The sequence below is a fragment of the Moschus berezovskii genome, chromosome 11, assembly GCF_049115385.1.
Source record: "Moschus berezovskii isolate FMDL1 chromosome 11, NW_MosBer_1.0, whole genome shotgun sequence".
Taxonomy (NCBI): Eukaryota; Metazoa; Chordata; class Mammalia; order Artiodactyla; family Moschidae; genus Moschus; species Moschus berezovskii.
Window position 1 is genome coordinate 19,241,191 of NC_142470.1, and position 14,576 is coordinate 19,255,766.

The window sequence follows — 14,576 nt, forward strand, 5'->3', positions numbered from 1 at the left end:
CTGGACTCTACTCAGAAATTCCCTCTCCCTTTAAGACATGGATCCTTCCGACAGCAGCCCAGCAACATGGTGATGTGCACTAGCCCAGCTCTAGACCCTTCTGGGGCCCTTCCCCACCCCTTCCAGTACCGGAGCCCTTCTTTCTGTGGCTCTGCTCTCTTTGTGTCCAGCTTGGCACCACTTCCCGTCAAGCCCCAGTGGACTCTCCGTCCCCTCAGCCCGGCTCCCCCTCTAGAGGCTCACAGAGCCCGGGGGCCACCATGCTTGCACCCATAGCCGTTCTAGGATTACTTGATGAATGGATGGGTCCACATGTGCTTGAAGACAGGTTTGCAGTCTGTTTCCCTGCTCTTCTGGGGACCTTTGACCCCAGTGACCCCCCCCCCAGGCTCCGGGGCATTGCCCCGCCTGGCCCAAGGTGCATCATTCCCGAGGTGGCACGCCTCCTCAGCCACCACCCCCCCAACCCTGGAAGTTCACTGCCTGGGCCCCCTCCTTGTCCATCTGCTCCTCTGCCTCCTAAGTCCCCTCCGTACCCCCCGACTGTCACTCACAAGGGCTGGCTCAGCCCACTTCGGGAGGTTTGCTGTGAGGACTGGCCTGCTGAGCAGCATGCACAAGCCAGAGCGAGGCCTGTACCAGGAGGGCCGGAACCCATGTCTGCTCCCAATGGGGCACTAACTGCATCTCTCTGCCCACCCCACATTCACCTGGCATGAACAGAAACCTCTTCCCTTGGCTCAGCCTAGCACCTGGTAGAAGAGCAGATACAAATAACCAGGTTTTCAAAGAACGCTTCTAATGCTGTAGTGAACTCGAAGCTTTGGGGTCAGGATCCTCCCATCACTGGCAGTCTTGGTCAGATCAATAGTGTCCTTGCATCTATCACACCCTCAACAGGGAAATGAGAATGCCTACCTGCATGGACAATCTCTGCATGCTGGGCGCTTGGCATCACTGCCATACTGAGAGGGCCCTTAAGGATGGCAGTGATTATTGTTACTGCCGTATCCTCTTGCCATGAAGAGTTGCTACCAGTCTCTAGGGCTTTCCTGATAGCTCAGCTGGTGAAGAATTTGTCTGCAATGCAGGAGACCCCGGTTCAATTCCTGGGTCGGGAAGATGCCCTGGAGAAGGGATAGGCTACCCACTCCAGTATTCTTGGGCTTCCCTTGTGGCTCAGCTGGTAAAGAATCTGCCTGCCATGTGGGAGACCTGGGTTCAATCCCTGGGTTGGGAAGATCCCCTGGAGAAGGGAAGGGCTACCCACTCCAGTATTCTGGCCTGGAGAATTCCATGGGGTATAGTCCACGGGGTCACAAAGAGTTGGACATGACTGAGCGACTTTCCCTTTCACCAGCCTGTAGGGGGCATCTTACTAGAATTTGCTCCTGGAAAATCAGCGTTGGGGCAAGAGCATCTTGATTTCAGACACAAGTCTCCCTGTCATCACGGCACGTTAAAGAGTTAAGTGTCAGCCCTTTACTTGTGGGGTGACTTTGGGTGACTCTGGGAGCACAAGCTGGAATCAAGATTGCCGGGAGAAATATCAATAACCTCAGATATGCAGATGACACCACCCTTAAGGCAGAAAGTAAAGAAGAACTAAAGAGCCTCTTGATGAAAGTGAAAGATGAGAGTGAAAAAGTTGGCTTAAAGCTCAACATTCAGAAAACTAAGATCATGGCACCCAGTCCCATCACTTCATGGCAAATAGATGGGGAAACAATGAAAACAGTGAGAGACTTAATTTTTGGGGGCTGCTCCAAAATCACTGCAGATGATGACTGCAGCCATAAAATTAAAAGAGGCTTGCTCCTTGGAAGAAAAGCTATGACCAACCTAGACAGTGTATTAAATTACAGAGACATTACTTTGCCAACAAAGGTCTGTCTAGTCAAAGCTATGGTTTTTCCAGGAGTCATGTATGGATGTGAGAGTTGGACTATAAAGAAAGCTGAGTGCTGAAGAACTGATGCTTTTGAACTGTGGTGTTGGAGAAGACTCTTGAGAGTCCCTTGGACTGCAAGGAGATCCAACCAGTCCATCCTAAAGGAAATCAGTCCTGGATATTCACTGGAAGGACTGATGCTGAAGCTGAAACTCCAATACTTTGGCCACCTGATGTGAAGAACTGACTCATTTGAAGAGACCCTGATGCTGGGAAAGATTGAAGGCAGGAGGAGAAGGAGACGACAGAGGACGAGATGGTTGAATGGCATCACTGACTCAATGGACCTGAGTTTGAGTAAACTCCGAGAGTTGGTGATTGACAGGGAAGCCTGGCGTGCTGCAGTCCATGGGGTCTCAACTGAACTGAACTGACTGGGAGTCCCTCTGGGCCTCAGTTTCCTCACCCAAAACCATAGGTTCACAATAGAGATGAGGACTCCCAGGGAGATCCTGGATCAGGCATGCTGTTCCCACACAGAGCCAGCCTGGACATCTACACCAGGTTTTGTTTGTACCAGTGCTGGAGGAGGAGTGGGTCTGCTCTCCAAGGATGCTGACGTGGAAACTCTATGCAGAGGAAAGACGCTCATGGAAAGAGGTTTCAGGCACCCCGACAAGGCAGCTGGAAGACCTGTGGGCACTGTGACTGGTCCAGTTTCTCTCACTGACACACACAGCACTGGCTGATTCCACGAGAACCCCCTCTCTGCACCCTAAAATTCTCTTCTAGGCCAGAACCGAGGGGCTGAAATCGCCAAAAGGCCACGGGGTCTGGCAGGCAGTCCTGCTCCACGCCTCCTGGCTGGGAGACACTGAGCAAGTCACGTAACCTCTCTGGAGAAGGAAGCAGGCTGCTCCTGTAGCAAGGATTTCAGTAACGTCTGTAGCAAGGCAACAGGAGGCCTGAACCAAGATACTCAGAAGTAGTGGCTGGTGTCCCCTTAGCCAACGGGCGGGCAGAACTAAGAAGTGAAAGGCTCCCAAACAGGCCTGAGACTCATCCTGGTCCACCCGGAATGGGTGTTGCCTTAGTGATCTCCTTCCTCTGGCAAATCCTGCCTGAGAACCCTTGGGGTCTGTGGGTGACAACTGGGTGATGCTCACACAGCCCCAGATCAGGGCCTCAGCCTTTGGGAGTAAACAGGGTGGGACCAGGCTGCACAGCCCCAGCAGGGACAGCGGGTGCTGGAGGTCTCAGCCTGGAGTCCCCAGGGCTGGATCAGGCAGGTGTTGATATCTCGGGAGAAGGTGTCCTGGCTCCCCCCACCCATGGGAGGCAAGGAGGCGGGTTCAGGGCAGGGCCGCGGATGCCAGATGAGACCGAGCCCCAGAGCTGCCACCCACCCGTCACACATGCGTGCACACGCACTTGCACACTTGGTCTGCCTGACACACGGATGGGCCGGTTCTCCTGGCCATCGTTCGAGGGGTGCTGAGCCTCTGGGCGGCAGGGTCAGCTGGACCCTAGAGGAGGGCCGGCAGCTCAGGCCATGCCCTTGGGAGCCTGCCAGGGTGGCGACAGGGATCAGGCAACTGGAAAGCTCAGAGAAGACGCTGCCCTGATTCACTATACCCTCTGCCCACCCCAGACACCGGGACTGAAGCCAATGAGGGGCTTCAGACCAGACCCCCAGAGAGGTCTCCTGTACCCTCTGCCCTGGGAGGTGGTAGCAAGATTCCACCCCAGCCGGAGGTAGGTGCCTCCCTGCCCTCAAACCAACCCAACCCAGCACAAGTGGGCGGAATCCTGCTCCCTGGAGAAAGCGGGCTCAGGCTAAGGGGGAGGGGTCAGCCCTGGCAGGACCTGCCGGCCCTGGTGCACTCTCTGTCATCACTAAAACCCTCAGTCCCAAGCCCAATTCCATCACTCAGCACAGGGCCCCATGCAGAGTGGGTGATGGTGAGCCTTTGTTGAGTTAAATCAAAGCAGGAGGAAGGAAGGGAAGACGTCTTCCCTTCTGGTTTGACAAGGGCTCCCCTTTGCTCTGTGGAAAAGTTCTGGGAGTGGTCCAGCACGTCTGGGGGCCAGAGAAGGGACATCTGAGCTGCCCATGGGTATATAGCAGGACAGCCAGTCACAGCCGGACTCCAGGGCGGCATCCACAGGGAGGCCAGCTGGGCGTGCTTCTCCAGCTGCCTGGTCTGGCTGCCCCGGCCTGAGAATGTGTCCAGAGCCCCAGCCTCACCAGTGGCCCAGGCTCCCTGGGAATGTCAGGCACGTTGGTGAAGGCGGGGCTGCAGCCTCACCCACTCAGGCCCTCCCTGCTCGGAGGCCAGGCTAACCCAGCCCTCCCAGCACAGTCTGTGGGGCACCTGTTCTGGGACTTGGGGCCAGCAGGTGCTTCCCTTCTGCCCTGCACTCTCTCTTCCTCCCCAGAAAGAGGAGGAAGGGAGCATGGTCCTGTCTTTTCCAGAAAGTTCTGGAAGCAATCCCAGGTCTCCATTCCTCTCTCCTGGAGCCTGGCTCAGACCCACACTCTCGTCCAGCCAGTCCTCACCTCGCCCAGCCTGTGGGCACTGTAGGCACAGCTCTGTCTTCTGTGGCTTCCTTCCCAGGATGGATCAGGCACCACACTGCTCTGCCTGGATGTGGGCAGAGCTCTGGTCTCTTGGTTGGCATCTCAACACCCAAGCTCTCCCAAGAGAAACTCAGGGAGTGCCCCCACGAATTTGTTATTCATGGACCGTCCCCTTCTCATCCATCTTATGCTGGTCTCACAGTTCCCATGTCAGGAGCCACCTCGGACCCCTGTGTCCACCTGAGCAAAGTACCCGGCACTGCATGAGACGATCTAGAGCCTGTCTGTGTGGACCACCTCCCAGGCTGGTGGGGGTGACCAGCAAGTAGGTGACAGCCCAAGAGGGGCTCGAGTGTAGTGATGAGGGACCCAGGGGCCAAGGGGAGATGCCCCCCAGACAGGGCAGGGAGTGCGTTCCTGGAGAAGGTGTGTGGATGCCATTCAAGTCCATCAGCTGCCACTTTTAGTGCCTAGTAAGTGCCAAGAGTGTATGTCCCCATCTCCAATTTCTAGGAATGCCCCTGGTGTAAACTGGACTTCCCTGGTGGCTCAGATGGTAAAGAATCTGTCTGCAATATAGGAGACCCAGGTTCGATCCCTGGGTTGGGAAGATCCCCTGGAGTAAGAAATGGCAACCTACTCCAGTATTCTTGCCTAGAGAATCCCATGGACAGAGGAGCCTGGTGGACTACAGTCCTTGGGGTTGCAAAAAGTCAGACACGATTGGGCGACAATTTTTTTTTTTTTTAGGTGTAAATAAAGATGAAATCTGAGCCCCCAAGAGATCAAGTGATATGTCTGTGATGGCAGACTGGTCAACCTGGGCCAGCTCATCCTCAGCTCCTACACCCCGCTGCACCCCGACAAGGCAGTAGAGTCAGTGAGACCTGAGATGGGTTTGGGGGGCCGGGATGGAGGGGAGCCTGGTAGGCTGCAGTCCATGGAGTCGCTGAGGGTCAGACACGACTGAGCGACTTCACTTTCACTTTCACACATTGGAGAAGGAAATTGCAACCCACTCCAGTGTTCTTGCCTGGAGAATCCCAGGGACGGGGGAACCTGGTGGGCTTCCGTCTATGGGGTCGCACAGAGTTGGACATGACTGAAGTGACTTAGCAGCAGCAGCAGCAAGAATGAGATCAATGGGACCTTCCCCTTCCAAGCGCTAAAACCATTTTCTTTGTCAGGAGGCCCTGGGCACCCAAATGATCCATCTTGGTGGGATTGGGGTGTCGGGACAAGCAGGATGAGTGGGTGCAGTCTTCCCATCCAAGGTCCTGGGGCCTCAAGCTTTGGGATCCTCAGATATTAGTCCATCAGGGGTCAACATTCAGCAGGATAAATGCTTGGAGCCACAAGGTGGCGCCCGCACCCCCTTCTCAGGGACCAAGCACTCATCCCCCTAGAATTCAGCAGGGCGACTTGGTGCCTACTGGAGTCAGGGGGCCAGAGACGACCTCTGCCAGAGGGGCATCTTGGAACCTTTCAGAATGCAGGGACTTATGACCCCCGGGATGGGGAAAGGATCTCCAACATGAAGAGAGGAGAACATGTGTGTGTGTAAGAGAGCTCCCAGCTTGGCTGTGCCTGAACCCGGGTTTGTGAGAAAGGTCCTAGTTTTGCATCACAGGTCACAGTTCTCATACACATCCCGTCCTTGTCACTTTGCACATCTCGGTATTCTTGTTCAGAGAGTACGCATAGGGTCTGCGGGCAAAGTTGGTTGGGACACGAGCCTGGAGAGATGGACCTGGAATGCCGGGGGTAAGGAGTTTGGTTAGTACTCAGACGGCGATGGGGAGTGTCTGAAGGCTCTGGATCACTCTGGCTGCATGTGATCGGAGGTGGGGGGAGGGCAGGAGAGGAGAAGCCGTGCCCTGCACTGGGCACCAGGTGCTGGGCGAGGAAGTGGAGCAGAGTGGGAGAGTTCCCTCGTCCTGACACTTGTGCCTGGAGTCTGCACTACCTGCCTCCGCATCCCTCTCTAGATGGTCCCAGGAGGGCACGTCCTCCCATCTCAGTGCCCTCCTCCCCTCGGTCCCAGGAGGGCACGTCCTCCCATCTCAGTGCCCTCCTCCCCTCGGTCCCAGGAGGGCACGTCCTCCCATCTCAGTGCCCTCCTCCCCTCGGTCCCAGGAGGGCACTCCTCCCATCTCAGTGCCCTCCTCCCCTCGGTCCCAGGAGGGCACTCCTCCCATCTCAGTGCCCTCCTCCCCTCGGTCCCAGGAGGGCACGTCCTCCCATCTCAGTGCCCTCCTCCCCTCGGTCCCAGGAGGGCACTCCTCCCATCTCAGTGCCCTCCTCCCCTCGGTCCCAGGAGGGCACGTCCTCCCATCTCAGTGCCCTCCTCCCCTCGGTCCCAGGAGGGCACGTCCTCCCATCTCAGTGCCCTCCTCCCCTCGGTCCCAGGAGGGCACGTCCTCCCATCTCAGTGCCCTCCTCCCCTCGGTCCCAGGAGGGCACGTCCTCCCATCTCAGTGCCCTCCTCCCCTCGGTCCCAGGAGGGCACGTCCTCCCATCTCAGTGCCCTCCTCCCCTTGGTCCCAGGAGGGCACGTCCTCCCATCTCAATGCCCTCCTCCCCTCGGTCCTAGGCTCAGTCTTCCTATCAAAAGTGACCTCCCTATGCCCCGTTCTTTGCAAGCTCTGCTAACAGGGAGCTGATGACCTCACAACCAATCTGTGCCTCTGGACTAGCAGGTATGTGTACACACAGAACCTGCTGCTTCAGTGTCTTAGGCCCAAGAGGGGACTAGCAGTGAAACGTCAAGCAGAGTGGCAGTATTTGGAGACGATCAAGTGTAGAAGGTAGGAGCCTTCTGAAGTGCCTCCAGTCAGATTAGAGAGACAGGCCCCCATCGTAACCAGAAAGTTCAGCTCCCTGGGATCCTAGGACTTGTCTCTGGTTCCCAAGGCCATTTCCTGTTTCATTCTCAGTGACGGCACATGGACCAGCTGGCCCAACATTAGTGTCCAGCTCTGCCCCAGGCTTCTTACTGTAGCTAGAAGGTGGTGACAGTTTGAACTCAGGTCAAGGGGAAATTTGTGGCCCAGAAAGATGAAGTCAGTCACTCAAGGTTTCTGTGTCAGGGCCAGCCCAGCTGCAAGACTGAAGCTATTTATTTATCCTGAAAATTTATTTCCTACATTGCTCAGTACCTATGTGCATGGTTATTCCTTGCAGCATTATATGTAAGAGCAAAAATAGTGGGTATTTTTGAATATCCATATCCATTAGCAAATATCCTGAATATCCATAAGCAAAGATTGCATGAGTTAAACATGGTGCATCCACAAAATGGAGCATTAGGCAGAGGTGACGAATAATGAGAAAGGGCTTCTCTGGTGGCTCGGTGGTAAAGAATCTGCCTGCCGATTCAGGAGACGTGAGTTCAGTCCCTAACCTGGGAAGATCCCCTGCCCAGGAGCGACTAAGCCGATGTGCCACAACCACTGAGGCTGCCCTCTAGAGCCCGGGAGCTGCAACTACTGAGCCGAAGCAACTGCAACAGCTGAAGCCCTGCAACTACTTTAAGTCCACGTGCCTGAAGCCTGTGCTCCACAGCAAGAGAAATGACCGAAATTAGAAGCCGGCGCACCTCAGCTGGAGAGTAGCCTCTGCTCACTGCAGCTAGGGGAAAACCTATGCAGCCCCAAAGACACCACAAAGCCAGAAATAAACAAATGAATAAATAAAATTCTCTCTCTATTATATATATATACACACACACACATATATATAGAATGAGAAAGAGCTCTAAAAGCTGTCATGGAATGATTCTCAGAATATACTGTTAAGTACAAAAATAGAGTGATACAGGGCATGTCAGCTTTTCTGTAAAAAGAAAGATAAGAAAATACATACAAATCTTTTTTTTTTTTGCAAAAAAAAAAAATAAAAAAGAAACACAAGAAGAGTAAACTAGAAACTAATGAAACTAATCACCCACAGGGGTGGGTAGGGATGGAGTGAAAGGGAAAGGAAAGGAAATGCTTGTCCCCAAAAGGGACAGGACTCCTTGGACAAAAGGGTGACTCTAGGGCTGGGAAGGGGAAAGCACAAGATGAGCCTGGAACTTTTTGTTATGCCTGAAAATAAGAAAGGACCTGATATAGGAGAGTGGGAACATGCCAAAATGACGTTCAGCCAGTCCATTTGAAGATGCCCCTGGCCAGATCTGGGGCCATTTGAGCATCAATAAGCATGACGATAGTGATGGATTATAACATATTGATTCAAAAAGAATCCATGGGTCTACAATGATCCTAAAAATGAAACCAACATATGAATAAACTGGGGGAGATGGGAAAGCTCTTCTTCAAAGTAGAAGGATGACAAAAGTAGCAGGGATAAAAGTTAGAAAACAAACCTGCAACTGTCATTGAGTAATTGATACAAATAAGAATATTTAAGCTATTGAGTGAAGACTGTTGGGTAAAGAAATCTTTACAGTCTCAAAGTATCTCCCCAGAGTTGATTGAGTAATGACAAAGAGAAAAGAAAGATATCTTCATGGCAGAGAGATGCAGTGGAGAAGGTAGAGGGCCCTGCCTTCACCCAGTGATTCAAGTAAACATCAACAATGATGACACACTCTGACATCAAGTGTCTCCTGATGTAACTCACTGAGAAGAACACAATGTCACTGGCCCACTGCTCCTGCCAAAATTGCGACATTCAAATCAAGGTCTTGAGAAAATAATCCAACAAATACAAATTGAGGGATGTTCTCAAAACAGTGGATTTCATTCTTCAAATATATCAGTGTCATGAAAGACCAAGAAAGGATGAGGACTTTCTAAATTCAAAAGAATGGGATTTTCTACAAGAGCTTAAAAATGTATCCTAAAATTTACATAGAAGTAAAAAAGACCCTCAGATATGCAAATGACACCACCCATTTGGCAGAAAGTGAAGAAGAACTAAAGAGCCTCTTGATGAAAGTGAAAGATGAGAGTGAAAAAGTTGGCTTAAAGCTCAACATTCAGAAAACTAAGATAATGGCACCCGGTCCCATCACTTCATGGCAAATAGATGGGAAACAGTGGCTGACTTTATTTTTTTGGGCTCCAAAATCGCTGCAGATTGTGACTGCAGCCATGAAATTAAAAGATGCTTATTCCTTGGAAGGAAAGTTATGATCAACCTAGACAGCATATTAAAAAGCAGAGACATTACTTTGCCAACAAAAGTCCGTCTCGTCAAGGCTATGGTTTTTCCCGTGGTCATGTATGGATGAGAGAGTTGGACTATAAAGAAAGCTGAGCACCAAAGAATTGATGCTTTTGAGATGTGGTGTTGGAGAAGACTCTTGAGAGTCTCTTGGACTGCAAGGAGATCCAACCAGTCCGTCCTACAGGAGATCAGTCCTGAGTTTCATTGGAAGGACTGATGTTGAAGCTGAAACTGCAATACTTTGATGCAAAGAGCTGACTCATTTGAAAAGACCCTGATGCTGAGAAAGATTGAGGGCAGGAGGAGAAGGGGACGACAGAGGATGAGATGGTTGGATGGCATCACTGACTCAATGGACATGAGTTTGGGTAAACTCCGGGAGTTGGTGATGGACAGGGAGGCCTGGTGTACTGCAGTCCATGGGGTCGCAATGAGTTGGACACGACTGAGTGACTGAACTGAACTGAACTGAAAAAAGACCCAGGATTTCCCTGTGGTCCAGTGTCTAAGACTCTGCGCTCCCAATGCAGGGGGCCCAAGTTCGATCCCTTGTCAGGGAACTAGATATCACGTGCCACAACAAAAGATTCTGCTAACTCAGACTCGGCACAGCCAAATAAATAAATGTATAAACATAAATGAATATATAAACATAAATGAATATTTTAAAAAGTAGATCCTTGACTGGGTAAGTCAACTGTAAAAAAGGAAAGCATAAAGGGAGGATTTACCCTGCCAGAAGTTAAGACCGACTACAAAGCCATTTTAATGAAAATAGCCCTAAAGCAGACCAATGAACCTGTGCGACATGGAGGGGCACTGAGACTCATGCACAGCTGCAAATTCAATGCAAGGTAATTTGACGCCACTAATCAATAGGGGAAGGACAGATTTTTTTTTTTTTTTTAAGATAAACAATATTGGGAAAACTGGCTTACTATGAGAAGGAAAATAAAACGGTCACTTACCTAACACAACCTATTGCAAAAACACACTGGCATTTTCCAAGCAAGTCGTACATAAGGCAAGGAAGCATATTCTGTTAAACTCATCAGTAATCAGAGACAAGGAAACCAGAATAACAGAAGGCTGGCTTCCCACAGTAAAGGGCTGAAAGAACCAAGAGGCGGGAGGGGCAGGAAGTGGGCAGAGGCCCCTCAAAGTGTGCGGTGGGAGTGGGAGGTGGAATTCTTACTCTAGTTTCTTGCTGACTCTTAAATTAGGTTCATCTCGGACGTGACTCAGCTATTCCACCCCTGGACACCCACAGGGGTGTTCTTCGTGACCTTGTTTGTGGTGGCTTTCCTGGGGAACGTCAAGATCGATTGATTCTAGGTCAGATACGTTGGACCAGATCTGAAGGAGCCAGACATCAGTCATGTCAAAGGAACTCGGTGTTCATCCTGAAGACGTTCACGCTGGCCAAAGACCGACTGAGCCTTCGTAACAGTAATAACCACAATTAAAAACAATCGAATGTATTTACATTCACGAGTTTATAATGATGCCAAAAAACAAGCAAGCAAAAAAAAATGTTGATTGCTTTTAGACAATACTAGAAAATGGCTTCATTATTTTGAAAGCAGATAAAGGGAAAGAATCAAGTAATTATCCTGCTTTTCTGAATAAAATTGTACCTCAGAGTTAAACCAAATTGGTGATAAATGGACAGTTCTCTTTATATGTGTGTGTGTGTGTTTCTGTGTGTGTTTATACACACACATTTATACATGTATACATATATATATATTCCGTCCAAGTCCAACACTACAAAGAAAGAATGATACAAATGACAGTATCACCGTTATGGACTGCATTCTATCCTCCTGAAATTCACAGATTGAAGCCCTAACTTCAGTGTGACGGTATTTGGAGACAGAGCCTTTTTGGAGGTAATGGAGTCTGGAAGTCCAAGATCAGGGTGGTTCCTGCTGGTCCCTTGCACAGCGCTGTGCAGAGGCAGTGACAAATATTTGTCAAATTGAATGGGATGAAATTACGAGACAGCCGGACCTCACGTGTGCTTTTTCATCTCAAAGCCTCGCCCCCTCTTACTGGGACACAGGTGTCAACTGAAGACAGGCAATGAGGAAGGTCGTGTTTTTTTTCCATGATTCATTCTCAGTTCTACGTGCAGGGAAAAGAAACTCCCTTTCAGGGGCCACTCAATTCACATGGAGAGAGACCCCAGAGATGTCTTCTCATGGCTGGCAGTATTTTCCAGGGAAGAGTTCAAAGATGTTGAAGTTGACAGAAATATTGCAATAACTACTGCTTGGCTGCTTGCTGTGAGGATGGTCGCTCTGTGGGGCCCAGAAGTTCCCAGGTGGTTTCTGGTCTTCAGAGTCTGATTTATCTGAGACCCTGGAAGCCACAACACATGGAAATGTGTCCTTTTCCTGAAGCACCACTGGGTGATTGGGTGTCTGGGCACAGAGCTGGAGGGACTTCTGCAGGGGGAGGCGGTGGGAGGGCGATGTGAAACAGCACTCAGCTCACTGGAGGTCCAAGGGGTCCCAGGAATGTGTTCAGTCCCAGTGTTCAGCATTTGTTGTTAGGAGAAGTCATGCACTCTGCTGGCCTTTGTGAATCTGTGACTATCAGCGGTTTCTAGAACGCAGGCCTCATGGGACTCAAGGCCTGCTTGCTTCATGGCCAGTCTGGATCCTTGTCCTTAGTCCTCCCAACGATACTTTAGAAACCAAGTGGGGATGTAGGGGTGGGTTTTTCGCACAGGTTTAGGTCTTGGGGGACAGGGACACCAGCAACAATGATGGAATTGTACAGTGCAGGGCCCTCAGCAAACCGAAGTGCCTCTCTTCTGCCTTCCCAGACCAGGAGGCCGTGTCCAGAGATCAAGGTCATGATTTCTGTCCAAGGTCAGGCCGAGGAGAGTTAGCTCATGCCCTGTGGTTCTGGCTCTGGGGCTAGGAGAGCAAAGGTGAAATCATGTGAATGTACTAAGAGGGCTCCTCCAGCCTAAGGTCTCAAATGAAGTCAAAACGCTGGCTCCTGGACCAACCTTCCTGTTCTGCCAGGCCCTGGAGCTGGGGAGGCACTAAGAGCCCAGCTTCCAGCTCTGAGAGGCACGTATTGGACCCGTGAATTTAGGGAAGCCACTCCCCTGCTCTGCTTTGCTTTACCCCTCAGTCAAACTGACCCTTGTGGAGAGTCGTGAAGATTGAATGACTCCAGGCAAAAAGTGACATGAATGCAGAATAACTACAGCTCCCAGGACCCAGGGGCAGGGTGGGGTGGGGGTGCGGCTGGAATGCAGGCCCCACCTCCCCACAGGGGACTCTGTCTTGGAGGAAATCTCACAGCCTCTCTGTCTCCCAGCCTCAGAGTAGGGAGACTCGTTCCATAATGAGCCTGTGTGTGTGGAAGCACTCTGGAGGGCTGAGCACAGGCCAGGGTCCGATAAAACGGCTACTGTCGGAACAGATCTGGTCTGACTCCCTCCACTTGGGGAGGAGAGCAGAACACGCCACCGCAATACATGCATCTCTGGCAAACTGACCATTGTGAGTTAAAGGCATGTAAGGAACAGCAGATGCAAGAAGACCACCCTGACTTTCCCTTCTGTTTCTTCAAAGGGAGAGCTGAAATTCCCAGGACTTCCCTGGTGGTCCAGTGGTTAAAAATCTGTCTTGCGATGCAGAGGAAGTGGGTTCAATCCCTGGTTGTGGAACTAAGATCCTGCACGCCACGGGACAGCTAAGCCTGTGGCCCACAACTATTGAGACCTTGCAACAAAAGACCCTGCGTGAAGAACAAAGATCCCATGTACTGCAACTGAGACCCGACTCAGCCAAATAAATAGATAAAACAAAAACAAACAAACAAAAAAAGCCAGCTAATACATTTTACAGTAAAGTTCTTGGTGAAAATGGAAAAAACGGGCAAGAGAGAGAAGAAATTCCCAGGTGAAAGACGTCCTCCTGGCCCCAGACAGAAAGTAATGTGCTTAGCATCAGGACGGACAGGTGATACCAGAGAATTCTGGGCCTTGTGAAAATAACTCGTCTTCCTTTAGACTGCTCACACATTTCAGTTTCTTTTCCACAATAGCAACTCTCTGCTTAACTCCATGTAAAAGCATGGAGGTTTTGCCCCTTCTTTGGGTTTTCATTTCCTTTTGAGGGCTCCTGTGGTTCAGTGGTAAAGAATCTGCCTGCCAATGCAGACAGGTTCGATCCCTGGGTTGGGAATATCCTCTGGAGGAGGAAAAGGCATCCCACTCCAATACTCTTGCCTGGAGAATCCCATGGACAAAGGAACTTGGAGGGCTACTGTCCATGGGGTCGCAAAGAATCAGGCACCGCTCAGCGACTATACAAAAACAACATGTCGTATGAAACTCCTGTCAAATAAATCTGTATGCTTTTCTCCTGTTGATCTGTCCTATGTCAGTTTAATTCTCAGGCCCAACTGAAAACCCCTAAGAGGGCAGGAAGATCTTGCCTCCCCTACAAAAGCTAAGCCTCAGAAGATCCCAAGTCTGCTTTCCATGGAGCTTCTATCTGGCTGGTATTTATCAGCCTTCCCCATCTGTCTGATTTTAGTCTGAGAAGTCAATTAAAGGCCTCAATAAGCCCACCCTTCTATGCGAACCCCTCCCCACTAAGTTTCCATCAGAATTTTAGCACTCCTGGGTCATGGGTGCCTGGGGACAAGGCAGAGGCCATACTTAGGACGTGACAGCACAAGTCACACAGGCAGGGTGTCCCCATGGCAGACACAGGGTGGAGCACCGGGAAGCCAAGCTGAGAAGGATGCTGATGTCTGAGAACCTCAGAGCTGGCCAGAGGCCGGTCCTGATGCTCAAGTTGTTGATAGAGAAGCTGAGGCCCAGAGCAAAAACATGACACACAGGGACACATGGCCCCGGTGGCAACCCTGGGATGGAATTCTGGTTTGCAGTTCTGT